Here is a 22,900-nt window from a genome sequence, read left to right as displayed (position 1 = left end):
CTCAGGCTGTAATGCTCTGAAATCGAGAGTGCATTAGTAAACCCTTAACTGTTTCATAGTTAATATTAGTAAATCCTGGTTTTGTAATGTTTTTTTGGAATGCTTCCCCGACTACCGGGCAGGCTTTCCCAGTCTGATAGCTCTTTCTGTTTTCACATAAGGGAGCATTCACTGACTTAATCATTCGTTTGATAGCTCATCATGGATTGCCTTGAGATATCTCCTACTGGTTCCTTTAAGGACTGTTAAAATACTGTTTGGCATTTTAACAAGTCTCTGAGGGCTGGGGTTACCATTAATGTCTTTTTTGATGCTTTTGTATCTTTCTTGCTTAAGTCCAGGCTTCCAGTGTGTATTGATTTGACCAAACGTTATATGTAAATAACTTTTTGTAATTAATTAATAACATAACTGAATAATGAAAAGGAATATTAAATATGTGTTCCTTTGTTTAAATAAATGGAAATCATTTAGAAGTGTAGTGTTTAACTGAAAATGTTTTGAAGCCAAACTTGGTGCTAGGATAAGATTAAGCTTTTAGAGATCTGTAGTTCTATTGTATCTTTTATAATTAGCCTGTTGAAATTTTATAATTAGATGTTATTTGTTTTTGTTACTTCATGGCCATTTTCATGGAGTCTTTCCTTCTATGGCCGATGGATTGCCACCCTTTTGAATATTTTGAATTCTTGGTTCTGACTACATAGTAGAGAGGTAAGAAATTCCAGGTAGAGATTCCAAGATAATATTAATTTTGAAAATAAATGAACCGGAAGAAAAAGTTTTAAGTTTAATGAAGTAAAATAATCATTAAGACATCAAATGGCAATTTTTAAAACATATTAATAAAACTAGTTTTTAACTGTAGTCAGTTTTCATCTATGTTTTCTCTGTGTGGTGAGTAGATTTCTAACGTGTGCTTTCCATGTGACCATCCTTGCATACCACAAAGGTGAGGAGGACTTAGGCAGGGGCGGCCAGAAACAGAGTGGGAGATGCGGCTTTGCTTCCCCTGAATGCTCCTTTCTTCTTTGCCTCAGTCCAGTACTTGGGGTTCATGTGTGACTCGGTTTTTTTTGTTTTTTTTTTTGAGGATTCTTCCTGAGATGCCCTTGGAAGTGTTGTGTATCACCTTCCTACCTTTTGAATGACAGCGATGCTTAAGAAGGTGACTAGAGGCACGTGGAGCTAGGCTATTGCTTGAGTTTGCTGGACCCTCCTCTGTTTAGGAACTTAGGGGTTTTGGAGACTGTCTTCCCCTGTTGGAATTGGACCTTCGCAGCTGGGTAGATACTTTCCCTTTTGTGGTAAGGCTGATTTAGCATTTATTGAGATATTAGAGACATTCTCTTATATTTTCTTTGGACTTGAGTTGCTGATGGAACACCGGGATGACTGTTACATTTATTTAGATTAGATGGTCATTTCAGTTTCATATTATAAATTGAAAAAAACTTAGGACCTTAATGTTTTATAATTTATTATCCTAACAAGTTGTCATTATCATTTTATTTAGTATTTTTTTTCTTGGCACAGATATTTAATGACTCATTTTACTAGACTTTTTGATGTTTTAGAAGACCTGATATCTGCCCTTTTGTAAATTATAATAATAATAACAAAATATTCATAAGCATTGTGCTAGATGCTTTCATATTGCATTGCCTCTAACTCTTTGGGATCTCAGCAAAATAGATATTCATATCCCATTTTTCAGATGAGATCACTGAGGATCCACAGTGAAATTTTCACAGGGCATATGGATTATTTTCCAAATCTGGCTAACTTTATAGTTGGTTGTTTTTTGTTTGTTTGTTTTTTAACTACAAGAAGCTGTCTCATTTAGAGAGTTTGGTGAGATAAGTCTTCTCAAGATAATTGATACGCATTCACAAGATAGTCTTTGACAGCCTAATTTTAAGCATTTTTAATAATGCTTTAGCGTCTCAAGTATCCATTTAAAATCATTGTTAGCTTATTCATAATTTTTATGTCAATACTGATTAATTATATTAGCTAATATAAATTATTTGTCAGGAGTCATACCAGACACTTCACATGTGAAGCCAATAGTAGTGACAGACACAGAGTAACCTCTTGGGCTATTTGTTGCTTTATTGGTATTAATAATACTTATGTGCGTGTGAATGCTTGCTCATGTCCAACTCTTTGCGACCCCAAGGACAGTAGCCCGCCAGGCTCCTCTGTCAATGGGATTCTTTAGGCAAGAATACTGGAGTGGGTTGCCATTTCCTCCTCCAGGGGATCTTCCTGACCCAGGGATACAACCTGTGTCTCTGTCTCCTGCATTGGCCAGCAGGTTCTTTACCACTGAGCCACCTAGGCAGTCCAGTGTTTCTTAACTTTCATAGTAATAAGTACCATTATTAATGCAATTTTATAGGTAATGAAGCTGAGGCACAGTGTGTTTCTTAAGATCACAAAAGTAGTAAGTGGTGGTGAATTCCTGCTCAGTCTGTAGACCGGAATCAGTATTATATTGCCTCAAAAATAGACATTTTGACCCTAGTAAGCCTAGTTTTGTCCAAGAGCCCTACTGATTACTCTTCAGAAATGCTTAGGCTAAGACCTGTGATTTGTAGACAAGAAATATATTTTCAGTTAAGGAAGACATCTTGCATAATTTGAAAATTAGTCAGGAATCTTCCATAAGCCTCTTATCCTTCTCCATCAGAGGGCAGACAGAATGAAAACCACAGTCACAGAAAACTAATCAAACTGATTACATGGACCACAGACTTGTCTAACTCAGTGAAACTATGAGCCATGCCATGTAGGGCCACCCAAGACGGATGGGTCACGGTGGAGAGTTCTGACAAAACGTGGTCCCCTGGAAAAGGGAATGGCAAACCACTTCAGTATTCTTGCCTTGAGAACCCCATGAACAGTATGAAAAGGCAAAAAGATAGGACACTGAAAGATGAACTCCCCAGGTCAGTAGTTGCCCAATATGCTACTGGAGAAGTAGTGGAGAAATAACTCCAGAAAGAATGACGAGACGGAGCCAAAGCGAAAACAACACGCAGTTGTGGATGTGACTGATGATGGAGGTAAAGTCTGATGCTATAGAAAACAATATTGCATAGGAACCTAGAATGTTAGGTCCGTGAATCAAAGTAAATTGGAAGTGGTCAAACCAGGAGATGGCAAGAGTGAACATCGACATTTTAGGAATCATTGAATGAAAATGGACTGGAATGTGTGAATTTAACTCAGATGACCTTTGTATCTACTACTGTGGGCAAGAATCCCTTAGAAGAAATGGAGTAGGCCTCACAGTCAACAGAAGATTCTGAAATGCAGTACTTGGATGCAATCTCAAAAATGACAGAATGATCACTGTTTGTTTCTAAAAGTGGGTTTCTATGTCATTCTCTCCCACAGCACCCTCATCTTTTGTTTGATAGCACTAGTTGGGCTTTTATTATATGTTTATCTACTTCCCTCCCAATTCTTCATCTGTCTCTGCACTACCCTGGATATTCCATGTTAGTTTTATTCAGCTTGTATCCCCAGCACTGAGTCCAGGCCTGGCATAAAGCTGCCATTCAATAAAAACATGTTAAATGAGTAGGTGAATGAGTAAAAGAATGACTTACTTTAGTTCACTTCTCTAAACTTCACTTTAAACAAGGAGGGTATTTAAAATATCTGACTAGTAAGGCAGAGGGCAGGAAAGCATCAGAAAGCATGCCAAACAACAGAGTACTACTGTATAACACAGGGAGCTATATATACAATATCCTGTGATAAACCATAATGGAAAACAATACGAAAAAAATGTGTGTGTGTGTGTTTGTGTGTGTGTGTGTGTGTGTGTGTGTGTGTGTATACAGCTTCCCTGGCTCAGTTGGTAAAGAATCTGCCTGCAAAGCGGGATACCTGGGTTCGATCCCTGGGTTAGGAGATCCCCTGGAGAAGGGCATGACAACCCACTCCAGTATTCTTGGCTGGAGCATTTCATGAACAGAGGAGCCTGGCCAGCTATCATCCATGGGGTTGCAAAAGAGTCGGACACAACTTAGCAACTAAACAAATGACAACTGGGTCCCAAGGTTGAGTGTCCTCAGAGGAAGACCCAGGCAGAAGCTTTGCTAACTTGGCCTTGGGAGTCAGATTCCAGAACCTTCTCTGCACTCTACTTGTTAGCAGCTAGACACTAAGTTCTGCCCAAGTGCAAAGGGGGAGAAATGAGATTGCACGTTTGGTTGGGGGGAGAGCCCAAAATTTGTGGGCATGTTTTTATTTTTACTTATTTTTTAAAAACTTTTTGTTTTGTATTAAGATATAACTGATTAACAATATTGTGATAGTTTCAGGTAGACATGACTGAGCAACTAATACTTTAACTTTTAATGTGCATATATATATGTGTATGTATATATATGTCTGAATCACTTTGCTGTGCCACAGAAATTAACACAACTATACTTCAATAAAATCAAAATTTTACTTCAATAAAATAAGTTTTTTTAAAAAGTAAAATGTAGATGTATTTTGAAACAGAAAGGAAAGCATCCCAAGTGTTCAAGCCAAGTTCTAGAGCAGTGAGTATGCAGAGGTCCCTGCTATGCTAAGTATTAACCTTTCAGTTGCCAGAAGGTGCAGAGGTCTAGGGGATCCCAGGGGAGAAAGTGGGGTGATGGGAAGCTGGAGGGGCACTTAGGGGATTTGCAGCAGCAATCAATTCAAACATTTCACTAAGTTAGCAAGCATTTGAGACCGCACTGGTGCAAACCAGCTAGATGTTACCCCTGTCTGTGAAATGGAAGAACTGACAACCAGCTGATCAAAAGGGGTGCTGGGAGACGTAACATCGATCAGCTCCATGACATGCTAGGAGAGGCAGGCCTGAGGCAAAGAAAACAGCAACAGCTTAGGAAATCCTAGGACAGAAATGGTTGCTTTCACCTTCTTGCTCCCCACACCAAAGAGACAGACAAATCCTAACAACCATGCCAGGTGTGGGGGGAATCCAGCTCCATTTGGAAAGGGTGCCTGTGTTGGAGAAATTGCAAATATGAAAAAACAGAACACAACCAGGTGGCAGGAGAGACTGAGGCTCTCCAGGAGTTTCCTTCTTAACTAAGGCAAGTTAGAAATTGCAGTCCCTCCATGAAAAGCCTGACCGGCCCCCTGACTAGTGTTCAAGACCCTAAGCCCTTTCCGCCTCTCTCTGCTTCTAAAGTGCTCTGACCCAAAAGCTCATTCAAAGTAGGGGCAGAGGCTCCAGAGCTCTTTAGGTCTTTGGTCTTATCCACACCAAGACCTTTGAATTTGCTTCTCTTTTGAGCAGCCCTTCAGAAGCAGACTTCTTGAGCATGATAGAACCAGCTGCTAGGGGTAAAACCTGCCTTCCCGGTGAAAACAAGAGATGCCTTACATCTGATGTCAACAGAAAGAGGACTTTACTATAAGGATAGAAGTAAAAAAAAAAAAAAAGATAGAAGTCTTGTTGCAGAATCCAAAGCTGGGGACTGTGAAAGGGAGACCATCAGAAACTTCAGTCCAAGCACTGGCCTTGCTTTTCTTTCCAACGTCAGGCTGACTGGCCTTATTTCTTGATATGCCTCAAGGAAAATGCCCATTGTCAACATCTCCTTCGATTATAGCACCTCCATTCAGAATCAGGCAAGGCAGCAGGGCTTCAGCGCCCTTCCGGGGTCCTGGAAATGGGACGTGATTGGTTGGCTTGAGTTAGGTGCCTGCCCTTGACCAGTCATCAGTGGCTTGTGTGAGAGATGGACTCACAGGTGTGTTTGGGTGTTCTGCCCAGTTCTGTGTACAGAAGGGGTGGGGTGTTCCTAGACGGGGGATACTGGGTAGGCAGTAGATAGAAAGTACCCTGTAAATATGATTTATCCAACGTCAGTCAGCTAAAAAATGGCATGCCAGGTTCAAATGACTCTGTGTTCTTCCATTTTGCTCCATTTTGGGGGTATAAAATGAAGGTCATTTCCCTGGGGGGCAGGGAGCCTTGTTGTAGGGACACCAGAAGTGAAGCCCACAGCCTGAGACTCCAGTAAGTGTTCAGAGAAATGAAGTTAGTGAGTACAACAGTGCTTGCCAATCCCGGATTTCAGGCTAGACTGTAAACTGAAGAGGATTGTATGTGTCTAGTTTGCATCCTGGTAGCGAGGTTTCTTTTATGCTAAGTCACTTCAGTCATGTCTGACTCTTTGCAACCCTATAGACTGTAGCATACCAGGCTCCTCTGTCCATGGGATTCTCCAGGCAAGAATACTGGAGTGGGTTGCCATCCCTCTTCCAGGGGATCTTACTGACCCAGGCATGGAACCCACATCTCTCTCTTACATCTCCTGCACTGGGAACGGGTTCTTTACCACTAGTGCCACCTGGGAAGACCTGGTAGGGAAGAGTCCTTGGTAATTGTTTAGGGAAGAGAGTGAGGGAAGGAAGGAAAGAAAGAAGGGAGGGAGGGAGGGAGAGAGGGATTGTGACTCTAAATCTATAACTTACAGAGTTTGGTACAAAGATAGATAATCATAAGTAAGAATTATTGAGCACTTAGTATTCTAAGCCTCTGCATGTGTTAAATCATTAATCTTCACATACTATCAATTGACTGAATATTATTTTCCTCTTTTATTCTATTCTTTAATCCTATTCTCTTTCATAGATAAGATGCTGAAGCTCACAAAGGTGAAGTTCACCCAGGTTCACCATGTTAATGGCAAAACCATTGCAAATCTAAGCAGTCTGGCTCCAGAGCCTCCACCCTCAACCTTTGCACCACACAGTCTCTCTAGGTGTCAGTAGCCCACTCCAAGAATCAGAATCTTTGGGGGTAGGACCTGGGGATCTGTATTTGAGCCAGGGTTCCAGTATTTGAGCCAGAGTTCCCAGCTGATCCTGATGCATAACCAGCATTAGACCTAAAACCGTAAATTTAAAAATTAGTAGCAAGCCTGGGGCCATGTGACTAAAACAAACAAGACTGCTTCCAGGCTTTTAAAGTTTGTCTGATCACATGAACATGAGGCTTGCCAAATAATGTTGATTGATTGTATCCCCTTTGTGAGGAGGGAACCCAGACCCAGATCAATTACAAAGAACCCTCTGGGGACCTTTGAGCAGGCGGCCAGCTCAGGGGACCTGCCTATGAGACATTTTCCAAAGGGGCTCCAGTCACAGGCCACCGTCCTTGGGAGAGCCAGGATTGACTGTGTACCTGCCTAGTTCCTGGACTTTGATCTCCCATCTGACCTCCTTCTCACCCCTGCTCTCATCTGACAACTCCCGCTGGGTTGACCCCATCTCTGACCCCAGCCTGCCCCAGTTTTCAGCCCCACTGCTCCAGGCTGCGATCTCACATGATGACAGCTTGAGACAGGACAATATTTATATCAGCCACCAATAATAACAGCAAGATACCATCTCTTCTAATAATGTAGTGACAAATGGAATATTCATGTCAAAAGAACTGTGTCTTTCAGAGTGGAATTCAGGTATCTTAAACCAACTCTGCAACTGTCACTGAAAATGAGATGTAGAAACAGTGAGAAATAAATGGCCCTTGGTACTAGCTGGAGCAAACGTTCTTTGATTGATTAAACAAATGGTTATTGAGAGCCAATTTTACGATGGTTTTTATGTTAACACTGGGGGCAAAAAAGATGAACAAGACATTGTGTCTGCCCCCAAGGAGTTCCCTTATACTCATCTGCCATGGGGTTCAGAGAAGTGATGCTTCCAAGATTAGTCAATGGATGTGACCAAAGAGAAGAAAGGCTGCAGGATTGCACTGTCAGAGAAGGGCTGGTTCTAGATTTATCTGAAGTTCCAAAGTCCCTTAAATACTGGAGCAGCCTATGGAAGCTTGGAGGAGCCGGTAATGAGCCTTGGAACACAAACACCTTTTAAAAACCTAGTGTCTTTGTAGATATAATCAAGTTAAGATGAGGTCTTAGAGCTTCACTGTGGCTCAGCTAGTAAAGAATCTGCCTGCAATGTGAGAGACCTGGGTTTGATCCCTGGGTTCCCCCTGGAGAAGGGAAAGGTTACCCACTCTAGTATTCTGGCCTGGAGAATTCCATGGATTGTATAGTGGACATGGCTGAGCGACTTTCATTTTACTGGATTAGAGTGGGTCCTACTCCAACAGGACTAGCATCCTTATAAGAAGAGGGCAAGTTGGACACAGACATACAGGGGGAATGCTGTGTGATGATGGAGGCAGAGACTGGAGTGATACACGCATAAGCCAAGGATTGCTGGCAGCCACCAAAAGCTAGGAGAGAGGCACTGATTAGATTTTCCCTCTTCACCCACAGGAAAGAACCAATCATGCTGGCACATTGATTTTGGACTTCTGGTCTCCTGAATTGTGAGAGTAAATTTTTATGTTGTTTTAAGTCACCTGGTTTGTGGTATTTTGTTACAGCGGCCCTAGTATACTAATATATTCATCCAAGGCCATTATTTGGAAATCATCCCACTGATGGATATTAACAGAACCCATAAAAGCACCAGCGGCCCTGACATCTCTCCAAATGTTCATTGAAGATGAGTCATCATTGTGTCTCTCGTAGATCTCTGGGGGAAAAAAAAAAAGCAGCAGCAGCCTGATTCCACCAGGGAGAGGGAGGAAAGCCTTCCACATGATTATTTAGCAGGAAGAGGATGCTAGGAGGTGGGGAGGAGGGTTGCCAGCTGCTTCTCTTCCCCAATGGGGACAGTCCAAGAAAAAAAGGATGCTTTCATCACTATAAGAGGATGTCACAGTCATTTACTTTCACCCATTCAGTAAACACACATGGAGCACTTACTGTGCTGGGCACTGCTAGCCACCAGGGAGAATGTGTATATGGATGGGAGAGGAGTGCTAAAGAAAGAGAACTGAGCTCCGAGAGCTGAGCTGGAGTGGAAAGCCTGTGGCATGGAGGGTCATTAGCATGGACTTGGGTATTAGACAGTCCAGGCTTGATTCCTGGTTCCACCACTGACTTCCACTGTGTTTTGGGGCAAGTTCACATCTTGGACTCCAGGTGTTCATTCTACTCTAAGTATATATGATATATAGCACAGGGCCAGTGTAAGTGCTCACTAAATATTAGTTCATTATTGGAAAGTAAAGACATCACTAGAAATATCTCAGTAAAAGAGAAATGTGATTATGATCAAGAAGGATCTCTGTCCTGAGAGTAGGAGGCCCTCATCACCTCCTACCAGAAACCATCTGACTAAATGCTCAGAACAACTCCAGGAGGAAGTAAGTCTCATTCTACAAATAATGTAACTCTGGTTTGAGGATGTAAAATAACAACCAATTTCACAGAACAGAATGTGGCAGAGTCCACAATCCAAGTAGAATCCTGAAGCACATCTTCTTCCTATTGCAAGTCAGAGGGGCAAGGGGCAGCATACAGTTAGGAGGGTCCAGAGCATTTTGCTTAGGGCTGTGGTTGCCTCTACAGAAAGTACACTGTTTGTATTGGACTCCATGTTTCTTTTGTTGAATTAGCAAACATATCTCTAGGGCTTCCTATTGGGTGTTCTAAGCACCTTATGTGAGTAACTCATTTATCTTCACAAGAGCCTGTAAGGTGGCCACTGTATTCTCCCCATTTTGCAGATGTGGAAATTGAGACACAGAGGGGTTAAGCAAGTTTCCCAAGGACACAAAGATAGAGAATAATGGAAGCAGGGTTCATACTCGTTTCTTCAGCTGCAGAGACAATGCGCTTAAATACTGTCTGTACTGCTCCATCTTTCAGGATGGTGGCAGATTGGCTGTTGAAGTGTGTGCATGGGGGGACGAGGAAAGGATTAACATCCACCCCTGCAAACCGCCCTTTGGTGCTATTGCTGCAATAAGCCCTGAGTAATTTGACCCTATAAGGTGAATGGCAGGATGGGGGCTGTTTAGCCCTGGGATTCTCTGAGTCAACAGCTTCTCATCACTGCCCCACTTCCTGAAAACTCTTTACGCCTCAGCTTTGGAAACCCTTTGAGCACAAAGAACTCATTTCCTGTGGCCAGGAAGGTCGGGAAGAGTTCCTGATGACAGCTCATCTCCCTCATTAAGGCGCTCATAAAAGTGTTTCAAGAAGCCTGACTTATGGCTCCACTGTTTGTCAAGATCCCTTTTTGCAAGGAGCCACTCCGGTAATTTGGTGCTAGGAGATGTACAGGAGAAACCAGCTCCTTTGAGTCCAGGAATTATTTATGATCCTAAGAAGAGAGGATGTCGTTTGGAGAGATAACAAGCCTTCACCAGCACAACAGGCTGTTTAATATGCCACAAGGGATGAGAGACAGCTCCAGAATTCCAAAGCCAGCTAGGAAACCTTGAGAGATTCTGTACATGTGGGCTGTCTGTTCCCGCAAGAGCTCCTGTGTCAATAACAGCTAACAATTATGGAGGTTTTACTTCTAAGCCATAGCTTGTGCTAAATACTTTTTGTTCATTAATTCATTTGATTCTCACACCATTCCTATCCTATTTTACAAATGAGGACATTGAGGCAGAGCAGTTAAGTAACTTTCCCTAGGTCACACAATTAGTGAGTAGGCAAATTAGGATTTTAACCCAATTAGGTTTGCCTCCAAGTTTGGGCTCTTGAACACCAAACATCACAGCTTAGGAGGAAATTGGGTTTTAAGTCAGCCCAATAAGGCTAAATGAACTTACAGGCAAAATTACATTTGCTAATCTCTTAAAATGCCTATAAAATTTAGTATATTTGGTTTGAGGTATTACTATTTTGTCCAATAATTAGTTAGAGATCCACTGAGCTAAACTAGAGGAAGAAGTAGAGGAAAGCCTAAATGTAGGCGCCTATTCTTTTAAGCTATTCTGCCTTCACCAAACTATCAAATTCCCCAGGGGTAAAATTGAAGCGCTGAGAATTATAGAGTGTCCTTAACCCACCTGCAGGGGTGACTCTGTTTTCCTTTAATATTTAGCCTCTGTGACCTTAACACGTATCACCTGTCATGTAATATTTTGCAAGATTAATAGAGAACATGGTCACATCTAAAGAGGATAGGAGAGAAAGTTCTGTTTGAGAAGGAGTTCTGAAGTCTGAATCTAAATTAAATGAGCCTGGTCCTAATGAGACTCTAGGAGACTAGCTTTGGAGCCAGATAAACCTGGATTTGAACCCTTATCTGTTACTTCCTAGCTGTGTAACCTTGGGTAATTTACTTAACTTCCCAAAGCCACAGTTTCTTATTATGTAAAATGGTCATAGCAATGCCATCACGTTTGAATTAAAAAGTTTATAAAATAGCAAGCTTGTGTGTAAATCATAGTGATTAAGCACTAGTTCTTAATAGCTGTTTGACCAAAGACAGATCACCATCACCTCTCAGAGCCTCATTTCTCCTCATCTGCAATTTGGGCATCATTGTTCTGCCTACTAATCTCAAAGGTCATTGCAAGGAAACACTAAAGTCCTGTACAGAGTTTCTATGAGGATTCTTCCAGCTGCTTGGTATACCTGGAATTGTGAGGAGGTGCTGGGAGACCCCTACTGGAGAAAATAACTCTGGGGGCCTGAAGTCAGAAATGGGCTCCGATCTCCAGTTTTGTCATTCAGCGTGCCTCTGTGACTTTGGGTGAGTGACCTGCCCTCTCTGAGCCTCCTCTTTCCCTTCTACCAAGTGGGGTTACAGACATCACAGGGTTATCCAGGGAATCATATTCTGCAGAAAAGTGTTAGACCCATGGTAAACGCACGATAAATGTCTGCTGAATCTGAATCCTTCTGAGAGGAGCCAAAGGAGCCAAATTCAGCCCCTCGCCTTCCACGGGGTGGGAAATGTGGGGATGCCTTCACACCAGCTCAGGTAGGGAAGATGCTCCGTGCCTCCCCCCATTCCCCCCTCCCGCCCAGACGTTGCCATGGCCACCGGTTCAGGCCCGGAGCAGCACCTAGGCGTGTTCAACCCAATCCCCGCCTCTCCACAGTGCCAATTGGCTGGAGAGGCCACGTGACGCACGCTGGTATGCTAATATATGGTAATTGCCCCACGCCCCTCCTCCCCAGGCCTTGGCCGAGTAGCCAGCAGGGTGCGCGGCGCCGAGCCGAGGGGGCGGGCTGAGGGGCGGCCCCCGGGAGAGAGCAGCCAGGTGGAGGAGGAGCGCGAACGCGACCGCAGGTAACGGGCGGGCGCGTGCGCGCTGGGGCCGGCTCGCGGCGGACTGGCAGCGCGCGGGGCACTCGGGCCGCCGCGCCGCCGGCTTAACCCTTTGGGCACCCAGCTGTCAAGGCCGGGCCGGGCCGGGCCGCGCTGGGCGGGGCATTGCCGTGGGCACCGGCAGGCAGGCGGCGGCGGCCTGACCCGGGATCCGCGCCGTGGGGCCCGCGTGGGGGCCGAGTAGCCCGGGCTAGCGGATTGACCGGCCGCCGCGCGCCCTGGGGGTCGGGACGCAGCCCGGCGAGGACTGCGGGGCAGCTCTGGGGCCGGGACTTGCGGGGGCTGCGGGGAACCGGCTGGAGTACCCGCACTCGCGCGGTTTCTCTGGGTGGAGGGGCCGAGTCCCCCACCCCCACCGTCCAGAGGCCCGCGCCTGAGTAGCCCGTGGCCTTGCGCGGCCTGCGTCTCCTCCGCGCGTCCCGCGGAGTGCCAGGAGACCTGGGGGTCGGGCCTGACCTCGGCGCCCCCTCCCAGCCGCAGCCTGACAGCCCAGCCGCCGGCACTTTTGACCCGGAGTCAAGCTGGGGCCCCAGTGGGACGAAGGCAAGAGCGGTGCTTGGGGGGCACCAGCCAAGGGACCTGGGGATTGTCGGTGCTGGGAGGAACTGACAATCCCCTAAAGGAAAAGCAGGCCCCCCAAGATTTGCCAGGTTTCAGAAGGAGGGATGCCCAAGAAAGGCACTGGCCCCTGGTTTTCTGTGCTGGGTGATGACCTGCCACTCATGGGAAAAGGTCACTGCTGGACACCTGGATCGGGTCTGTCATGTCCAGAGGAAGCGGCTGTATGCGTGAGTTTCTAACAAATTTCTTATTAGGCCAGGATTAAATTTATCTTCCTCCCTCACTCTATTAGGTCTGCTACAGAAGTGTGTTTTTTTAATTACCCACCACCACCAATTCACTAAGAATGGTGGCAGCTTTAGGCTTATAGTGTAATTTAGCTTTCACTACAATAGACATGGTAGGATGGGCCATGTGCCACTAATACTAAGCTTGCCCTGGGAGCTTCTTGGAAGTGGGGGGTGGGGGTGGGGGGGAGACAGCTATTTCTCTCACCAGTGCAGATGACTGGTGATATCAATAGAATTTCTTTTATGAGTCTAAAGTCCTTTCTTCTGAATCAAGGGAAAGTGCAGTTACACATGAAAAGTACCAGGAACCAATTTGATTTTTGCAAGTGAAGTGCAAATTTCACTTTCATGTTGCTCTTGATGTCTTTTATCACACAACAAACTCTTGCTGTTTGCCAGGCACTCTGCTATGTCTTGGGGATGCAAAGATGAATAAGATAATTAATCCTTGTCCTCAGAGAAGTAGTAGGAGAGACAGAAATAAAATTGCCAGTTAAAGTGGTAACAGCATAATAGATGTGTCCATAAAGAAGCACAGAGGAGGGAACAGATAACTGTGTGAGAGGATTCAGGAAGGCTTCCCAGAAAAGAACATGTTTAAGTAAGGTCTTGAAGGATGAATAGGAGTTTGCCTTGCAGGGAAATTGGGAAGAACAAAAACCGCAGCCAAAGCAGAGGAAACTGTGAATATAGATGCTTTTGGAGTATGGTATCTCTAGGCAATGACTTTAATGCGGCCATAGCCTTTTTCCTTTCTCAACAAAGTAACCTAGGATTTCTAATTCCCACCACAGTTTCCACTGATAGATTCCATCTTGTTGATCTCCCCCGCATTTTTCCCTCATCATTTTTTTGAGCTTCACTTCTGGTCTTTATCACTCATATCTTTCCAAGAAGGGTCCAACCATATGAAGGTGGGAAAGGAGTCATTTGCTATAGCTCCAAGGTAGAGGACTGGAACCCTGAGCATAGATGTGATGTTTAAGGCACCATCCCAGAAGGGCAAGTCTAAACTATACAGTAAGGGGGCAATATGGGTCATACCCAGGGAAGCCATGCTGAATGTCTAATCTGTGAGGTCAGATTTGTGAGACCTTGGGAAGTGAGTAATCAGATGAGAAGCTGGAAGGATCTGGACTGTGATGTGGGTCAGGACAAACAGTTTGGGACTGAGACCATAAATCATGCAGAGATGATAAAGCCTGCTGTTAGTGGTCCAGCCCTGGAGAACAGAGTTGGATCTGACAGCTTCAAGCAACTGAAGAAAAGGACAAAGAGGATAATAGTAAGATAATAGTAAAAAGAAGTAAGAACAGAAAAAAGGAAGTATGAATATTTCCAGTACTTACTTCTTTCTGTTCTTACTTCTTTTTACTATTATCTTACTATTATCCTCTTTGATCCAGTTTCCACTCACGATTCATTTTGATTAGGCTTCTTTTACTGAGGTCTTAGCTACCAGAGCAGAGAAAATACTGTTCTGCTGCCTTAGCCTCCACTTCTAGAACCGTAAGTAGTCCATTTTTCTCTCATAAGCCATTAACTTAGCTAGCCTGTTTTTACTTCCTGCTCATTTGGAAACAGAGGAAGGGTGTACCCAGAGGTGGTCAAGTACCTCATCCCCAAAACTCACCTAATATTTGACTCAGAGAAAGGGCCTTTTAGCTTTGCTGAAACCAAAATTTATTTTTAGAATGGAACATGGTGAATTTTTGGCAAATCCCCCTCTTGAACTCAATTACAGATCAAGCCTCATAAAGAACATGACACTGGGTTGATATGCTTAATTTGCTCTGCTGAGATTGACAATTCTGTAAGTGCTGAGAATCACAGGTGCTACTTAAGCAATCTTCTCAATCAGCATGTTTACTGAGCACCTGCTTGTGTGTAAATAGTGTGCTGCATTTGAGCTTTGGAGGAGACAGGAAAATGAGAGAGGTGGTATGGTCCAGGGGTTATTCTCAGCTAAACAAGGATTTGGATCCCAGTTCTAGAAGTTACTTGCTTTGTGGCTTGGGCATGTTACTTGATCTTGATCCTTTGTGTGTAATAATGCCACCTACTTTATAAACTTGTGAGAATTCAGTATAAAGCATACTTCCATAAATTTTCAAAGTACTAAACGTATGATATTATCAGAATTGCAAAAAGAGATCATTGTGGACTATGATTATCAAGGAAGACTTTTTTTCAGAGATATGGTGGATTTTGTTATATACAGAGAAGGAAAGTGGGAGGGATTTCTGGACAGGAGAAAATATGTTCATAAAACACAGGACTGGAGCATGGAGGAGAGTTTTCAGGGGTCAGCTGATGAAACTGACCAATGTGGCAAGATCAGAAGATTTAACTATAGAAGTTGTAAGATTGGAAGTGTTGATTGAAGCTGGATTTTTTTAAATTTATTTTTTTAATTGAAGAATAATTACAGTATTTTGTTGTTTTCTGTCTGAAACTGGATTTTAACAGACATTGAATGCCAAACTAAGGAGTTAGGGCTTTATCCTGTATGATGGAAAGTCTGAAGATGTTTGGTTAAGGAAATGGGGGCTATAAAAGTAGTATGTTAAGAAGATTCTCAGCAACAGTGTATAGAATAAACTTTAGAAGGGGTAGAAAGAGAACTGTACAACCAGTTAGCTGGTTATTTAAATCATTTAGATGTGAAGGGATAAGGAATTACATTAGGATGATGGCAGTGAAAATAGAAAGAGGTAGGTTCAGTATGTGTTATAAAGCAGGGGTCCCCAGTCCCTGGGCTGTGGTCTATTAGATTGGCCGCATAGCAGGCAGTGAGCAGCAGGTAAGGGAAAGAAGCTTCATCTGTGTTTACAGCCACTCCCCATCACTCACATTACCGCCTGAACTCTGCCTCCTGTCAGATCAGTAGTGGCATTAGATTCTCATAGGAGCTTGAACCCATCTGTGAACTTAGCATGTGAGGGATCAAGGTTGTGTATTCCTTATGAGAATCATCCTGAAACCATCCCCCCACCAGCCCCAGTCCAAGGAAAAATTCTCTTTCATGAAACTGGTCCCTGGTGCCAAAAAGGTTGGAGACCACTATTATAAAGGAAGCATGAACAGCGCTCTGACTGATAGATATGGAGAACAAGAAGGAAGGGAGAATCAAATGTAGTCTTGAACTTGAGTGACAAGATCAACAGAAATAAGACAGATGGAAAGAAAAGTCAGTTTGGGGGAGAAGAGGAAAAGCTCAATGCTAGATATCTTGAGGTGATACTGGAATTTATAAGTGGGTGCATCCCCTAATTATTTGGAAACTGGTGGGGGAGGCACTAGTGTTCAAAAGAGAGAAGTCAGGGAGTCTTATATGTAGGTGATAATTAAAGCCATGTGATTAGTGTAGTTCCCACTTGATTCTTAGTGGTGTGACAGCCTAGAAATAGAGGTGTAGAGGACCAAGGCTACGCATGGAGATTGCCCGCATTCAAGGAGGTAAGAAGAAGAAATGGGGTCAGTATGGTGGAAAATAAGGAATATCACAGAAACAAGAGAATCATCTAATTTATTCACCCCACAAATGCATCCTCTTCATGACCATTTATTTAGGTACCTGATAGATACCTATCAGACATGCTGTTGGCCATGAGGGTATAGTATTGCAGAAGTGAAAAGAGAGGGTTTCAAGCTGAAGGGATTGATCAGCAGTATGAAATTTTACATAAAAAGTGGGAAATGTCCATTCTATTTAGTGAACAGGAGTCATTAGTAACTTTTGAAAAATAACCTCAATTCTGTGGAGGATAGCCATAGGGATATTAAATACCAGATTAAAGAGGATGAGGGCATGAGATGTGGGTAAGAAATGGAGACAGCATGTATTTTACCTTCTGCATGTTTGACAGTAAAAGGAAAAAGAGAAAGAGGGAAGAGATTAGAGAAGGCTGAAGAGTCAAACAAAAGATTTGCTCTTCCCTGTCTACTTCATTATTTTAGTTGTCCTGAAATATCATTTTCATTCTTTCATATCCTTAACAGCAGTTCAGCAATTCATTTCTTAAACTTACTGCTTTGAGAATTACCTGTACATTTCATTGAACAATAATAGATAGCTACCATTTATTGAGTGCTTACCTGTGTTAAGCACCTTGTATACATTCTATTCATTATCCCATTTAATCCTCACAGTACTGGACTGCAACCATGCAACCTACTAGAAGCATGGAGAGCCAAGTGAATTGCCTGATCGCGTAATTAATGAGGGGCAAAGATGGGATGTGGACCCAGCTTTGACTCTTAAGCTCTACGAAAGGACCGTACTATACCGTCCCTGAAGGCCAGGCTAGCTTTACAGGTGTGTGACCTGTGCAGTCTCCCGGGACCCTGAATAGACCCCACACTCAATTGAATGCTCTGTTGTTGCTCTCTTGAAATTGTTGATAATTTTTTTTAACAAGGAGACCTGCCCTTTTATTTTGCACTGGTATGAAAGTGGTTCTACCCAAATGTATCAATACTTCCTCCTAAAGCTAGGAAAGCATTTTGTCCTGATAATTCCTTTTGGTTGCATAACCTGAAGTCCTTGCTGTGTCAGAGTACACCATCACATTTTCCTGTCTCTTCATTTTGACTCTCGATACAAAAGGCAAAAGGGGAGTATTTTGAAATTCAAGTATTAATAGATATCCAGTATGAAAAGAAAAAAGAGGCAAGTAGTTATTTACCCAGAATGGCTTCTGGAACCTCATTCATCATATCATGAGAGTATGATTGGATCGAGTTACTGTCCTGATCCTGTTGTTACTCCCAATTTAAGTAAGAAATAGTTAATTTCTATTTCTTGTGTAGTCAGATGTTCCCAACTGCTAGGAAGCTGGGAAGACCATTTTATAACCTACTGAAACAGAAATTGGAGTTGAACAGGTATTTGCCCTGATCTGATAACTTCTTAACCAGACTGGTGCCACTGGGGGACTACCCAGCAGGTTTGAAACATGTGGCCCACATTTATCATGAATGTTCCTATCCCTTTCTTGGCTTTTTTTGCCCACTCTACTCCTTCATCTACCTGTATGGATCATGAAAACCAGAAACACTTAAATTTTGGTATTGTCTCTTATCTTAGACTTTATAATCACTGCCTGGAACTGACAACAAGTTTTTCTGGTTTTCATGGTTATTGCTCTCTAAAAAACATTTACTCATTCTCAGGCTCCTCCCACTCCCAGTCTCTCTGCGTAATCATTTGACCAGGTACTGACCAAATCCTGACACCACTTGATTCTAGCGGACCGCTTGACCAAGTCCTAGCACCAGCCAACATAGATTCCTTTGTGAAGGATCTCAGGCAGGATTTTGCAGTTGTGTCGCTTTCTCTATCACCAATGTCATTCCCATTCCAGAACAAGCTGCTTACTTTCACTCCACTCCCATCATGGGTCAGGTGAGCCTAAGAATCTGTGAGATTAAAAGCATGAAGAGATTTAGAGTATGGCCTATAGTGTACGTCATGAAAGAGTCTAGATGGCCAGGCGTTCTCCATGGTCTCCTACTGTGCTGCTCGAAGAGTCTCCATAAGGCACTGTAGTAATTATCTATCGCTTAAACAATTATTCCCAAACTTATCAGCTTAAAACAACAACCTTTTCTGCCTTTTAAGATCAAAGTATTACATCTCAGAAGCATTTCCCAGTTTGCTTTTAATGAGCTGTATCCTTCCTCTCTGACCTTCCTTTGTGCTGGTGTTCAGTCGCCCAGTCATGTCTGACTGTTTGAGACCCCAGGGCATACAGCGCGCCAGGCTTCCCTGCCCTTCCCATCTCCTGGAGCTTGCTCAAACTCATGTCCATTACGTTGGTGATGCCATCCAGTCATCTCGTCCTCTGTCATCCACTTCTGCCTTCAATCTTTCCCAGCATCAGGGTCTTTTCTAATGAGTCAGCTCTTCCCATCAGGTGGCCAAGGTATTGGGGCTTCAGCTTTAGCATCAGTCCTTCCAATGAATATTCAGGGTTGATTTCCCATAGGATTGACTGGTTTGATCTCCTTGTAGTCCAGGGGATTCTCAAGAGTCTTCTCCAACACCACAGTTCAAAAGCATCAATTCTTTGACGCTCAGCCTTCTTTATGGTCTAACATCTACACATGACTATGGAAGAACCATAGCTTTGACTATACATACCTTTGTTGGCAAAGTAATGTCTCTGCTTTTTAATATGCCTTCTAGGTTTGTCCTAGACCTGTTTGTAACATCTTGTTAATAGCACTTAAAACATTGTTATAATTGCTAGGGACTCTGTCTTTTTCATACCTGTAGCTTCAGCTCCTAAAACTCTTTCTTGAACATAGAGGATGCTCAATAAATGGTTGCTGAATATACTTAAGAATGCTTTTTTATATGCTGTTTATTTATTTATTTTAATTTTTTATGTACTTTTTACTCTCTTCTTTGGTATATGTACTACAAAGTACCTAACTTTGTGCCCTATGATAAATACATTCTTCTTCCTCTCTCTGTCTAGAAGCTCATGTGTCATTGTTGTTGAAGATACAAAGAAATCATTGTATATGTCAAAGATTTCAGTTGTCAACTCACCTTCTCCAAAGAGGACTTTTTGAGCTTGTTTCTATCTGGAAGTTCCTGCTCCACCCTGAAACTAATTCTGGCCCTTGTAGGAAATCATATAATGAGCCCCTAGCCCAAAGATATTTGGTTCAATAACAAAGCCAGTGCTGGTTCACTATTGAAATATTTGACTATAAACTTTATGAAAGCAAGACCTGGGTCTGTCTTATCCATTGCTATATTCCCAGCACCAAGCACTGTTAGATGTTTAATAAATACTTGGTGAATGAATTAGGGACACTTTATTCTTAATATTCATATCACATTCCTTTACCCAGGTCCTGAGCTCTGATCACCCAGAATCTTAGGCCTGAATTCATCATTTCACAGGGCCCAGATGTTTTTGTCTTGGTCCTTGACTCGTTTCTTCTAGCTGTTTATCATAACTGATCTTGCTTAACTCAGAAGTAAAGTACATCCTCCTCTCTCGATCTTCCTTAACTAATAATATTGACCAGATGCTATTAGGAGAACTTTCTTTTCTTTACCTATAGCCAGAAATATCCAGCATACATATTTGATGTGTTTTAAAATATTTGAACTGAACAGAATTACAATTCAGATTTCAAAAGAAAGGGGACGGTCCCGGAAAGAAGCGACCTCTGGCTAGAAACCAAATTCTAACATTTTGTGAGTCTGTTAAACTGATTGACTTGTAAGCTTCAGCGATTCAATGCAAATTAATTTTTATACCAACCAGCGAATCAGAGGAGAGGAGGGAACTGAGTGTGTAAATATGGTTGCCAGGGAAACTTTTCCTAACAGAAGAGAGAACCTCCCAGGAATTTATACAGGCCCAAGACACCAATGTAACCTGATCTTCCTGTGTTCTCTTTCTGATGGGGGAAGAAACCAATGTAGAAACCGTGGATACAGAGAAAGGTGGCTGTAGGCTTTTCTGAAGACTTGAGGAGCTGAGTTGTCCCTCTTGAAGTGGGAATGAATATTTTCTCCAGGGGAAAGAAGACTATTATAAGGCACCCATTCCTTCTGAAGAAACATCTAGAAATGCAGAGCTTCTCCGAATCCGTGTGTGAAATAGTTTTCATTTATTCACAGATATTTATTCAGCAGGAAATATGCTTATAAGAGATTGATAGTAATTTGACGATATTCTACTGTGCATAGTAGATGTTCCTTAAATTTTGTCTAAATTAATCTTTTGAGGGGAGGGTGATATGGACTTACATATTTAATGCTTTTTTAAAAAAAGTAAAATTATGTTTTTGTAGAAAAAGCATAAATGCAATTGTATCCTCTGAAAAGTGAAAGTGTTAGTCACTTGGTCGTGTCTGACTCTTTGCGACCCCATGGACTGCAGCCTGCCAGGTTCCTCTGTCTATGGAATTCTCCAGGCAAGAATACTGGAGTGGATTGTCATTTCCTTCTCCAGGGGATCTTCCCAACCCAGGGATCAAACCCGTGTGTCTTATGTCTCCTGCACTGGCTGGCGGGTTCTTTACCACTAGCGCCACCTTCACAGCCCTCTTCAAGTCTTTTCCAGCTCGGTGCTCCATTTTCTTGTGCGTGATGGGGATCATCATAGTACCTGCCTCAAAGGATTGTAGAATTAAATGGGTTACTACCTGTAAGGTGCTCAGGAACACCTTTACTGTTTCTTGTGACCTCCTGGATTTAGGGTCAGTTGCATTTTAAGGAGGAGACTGTTGCAATGTAGAGGGGTGTGATAACTTCCCTAAAGTTGTGCACTAAGTTTGGGCTCAGAATATTTTCATTCTTAACTTAGTACTGAAACTTCCCTTTCTATTCATAAGAGACAAAGAAAATGAGAGCATGACAGAGGAACTTGGCTTTTGGAACATTTTGAAATGGTGACACTAAAGCATATGAAAATGAAATTGCTTTCTCAAAGGCAAAATGAGTGTGAGAAATGGTTGGGGAAAATAAAAGATAAGAAGTACCATACTGGGCCAGGCCTCCAGTATATCCAGCCCCGAATTCTGTCTCTGATCAGTAACAAGAGACACTTGGAGGGGAGCACTGTATCTGCCATCCCTGGCACAACCTTCTAATTATAGGGAGGGACTTGTGCATCCCTGAGTGTCTCTTGGGTTTCCCTGGTGGCTCAGCTGGTAAAGAATCCTCCTGCAGTTCAGGAGACCTGGGTTTGATCTCTGGGTGGGGAAGATCCCCTGGAGAAGGGAATGGCTACCCACTCCAGTATTCTGGCCTGGAGAATTCCATGGGGTCACAAAGAGTTGGACACAACAAAGTGACTTTCACTTTCAAGTGTCTCTTAATAGTACTGCTACATCTTGTTCACCCAAGTATTTAAGCTTTATTTCTACTTTTGGCCTTTAAAATCTGTTCTTTTCTTTTTTTTTCAAAAAACATTTTTGAAGCTTCCAATACCCCCATACTAGTAGCTAGGGATGCAAAGATGACTCGAACCCAGTCCTGGCAGTCTGGAAGTTTATGAAGGAAGAGAGACATGGAAACATCAAATATGGTATTGTACTTAGTGCTCTAACAGAAGTATAGACAAGTTATCCCTGGTAGCTCAGTTGGTAAAGAATCCACCTGTAATGCAGGAGGCCCTGGTTCAATTCCTAGGTCGGGAAGATCCCCTGGAGAAGGGATAGGCTACCCACTCCAGTATTCTTGGGCTTCCCTTGTGGCTCAGCTGGTAAAGAATCTGCCTGCAATTTGGGAAACCTGGGGTCAGTCCCTGAGTTGGGAAAATCCCCTGAAGAAGGGAATGGCAACCCACTCCAGTATTCTGGCCTGGAGAAAATTCCATGGACTGTATAGTCCACCGGCTTGCAGAGTTGGACGTGACTGGGCGACTTTCACTTTCACTTTCTGAAAGGTTAGAGGAGGGATCACTTAGTGCTGCTTAGAAGTGTCACCATCTGGAGGAAGAGACATTTGAAATGAGAAGTGCCTCGGGCAGAGAGAGCACCTCAGGAGAGTGGCATGTGCAAAGGTGGGGTGTACATGCGAGACTGTAGTACATGTGGGGGATTTCAGTAGTCCCATGTGATGGGAGCATGTCATATGTTAGGCAGGGACAGAAACAAAACTGAAAAATAGGCCAGCATCAAACACAGAAGGCTGGTTTTCAGGCCAAGGAATTTGGGCTTCATGCTGAAGGCGACAGGGAGCTGTTGAAACACTTTAGGAGAAACGTGATCAGATTCTTCTTTTCAAAGGGTCACACCCCCAGTGTGGAGGCTGGTTTGGACAGTAGTGAGACAGGAGGCAGAACCCTGGGATAAGGAGGAATTCAGCTCAGCTTCTCTACTGCCAGTAG

General features: G+C 43.2%; 1 protein-coding gene across 2 annotated transcripts in view; it reads left to right on the top strand.

Annotated features, from left to right (window-relative positions):
* The first annotated feature begins 12,124 nt into the window (after positions 1-12,124).
* PHC2 (polyhomeotic homolog 2) overlaps positions 12,125-22,900 on the top strand; it is a 114,480-nt gene continuing 103,704 nt past the window's right edge. The window contains exon 1 of one of the 2 annotated variants that reach the window (XM_043444971.1): positions 12,125-12,147. The gene's annotated coding sequence lies outside the window, so the exon portion shown is untranslated. Of the gene's footprint in view, positions 12,148-12,729; positions 12,975-22,900 lie in introns of those variants that run through there. The other variant, XM_043444970.1, reaches the window with a different exon arrangement.

The sequence above is a fragment of the Cervus canadensis genome, chromosome 24 (genome assembly GCF_019320065.1).
Source record: "Cervus canadensis isolate Bull #8, Minnesota chromosome 24, ASM1932006v1, whole genome shotgun sequence".
Classification (NCBI taxonomy): Eukaryota; Metazoa; Chordata; class Mammalia; order Artiodactyla; family Cervidae; genus Cervus; species Cervus canadensis.
The sequence above is the reverse complement of the archived record's forward strand: the minus strand, read 5'-3'. Positions and strand labels throughout refer to the sequence as shown.